The sequence below is a fragment of the Bison bison genome, unplaced genomic scaffold (genome assembly GCF_000754665.1).
Source record: "Bison bison bison isolate TAMUID 2011002044 unplaced genomic scaffold, Bison_UMD1.0 scf7180017864526, whole genome shotgun sequence".
In the NCBI taxonomy this organism is placed as follows: domain Eukaryota; kingdom Metazoa; phylum Chordata; class Mammalia; order Artiodactyla; family Bovidae; genus Bison; species Bison bison.
Genome location: NW_011495077.1, coordinates 42083 through 42530, shown reverse-complemented (window position 1 = coordinate 42530; position 448 = coordinate 42083). Strand labels below are relative to the sequence as shown.

Sequence of the window (448 nt, the reverse complement as noted above, 5' to 3'; positions counted from 1 at the left end):
ACATTATGTAGCCACATTTTTATGTTCTGCGGGTTGGTGCAGAGCTCCAGGGACTGGCAATACATAATGTTGCTGCTGATCTGATAGTTTAACTTATTATTGACTCATAACTCCTCTACTTCCCATCAGATCTCTTACTCATGTTCTCTTTGTATTGGACCAAGTGTGCATGTAGCATGATGGCAAATGGCATCCACTTCTCCTGAAGGCCACCCACCACTGTGCGACTGAAGGAGGTAAGAGACGGACAAGTTTTAATGTGTCTTGTGGGTTCCCTTGTCCTCATACACTTCCATACATGTCACAGTTTCTCCATGCTTGTGTCCACATTCAACTTTCCTTCACAAATGTTACTCTAGTTGACTTACAGTGAATTAAACTCAACACCAAATACAAATATAACCATTTTTATGGACTCTTCCACCAGCTCTAGCCATTGCCTATGTTC

At 42.0% G+C, this 448-nt stretch overlaps 1 gene segment (V, D, J or C); it reads right to left on the bottom strand.

The window, feature by feature from the left end:
• LOC104982073 overlaps nt 1–448 on the bottom strand; it is an 8892-nt gene that overhangs the window by 6113 nt on the left and 2331 nt on the right.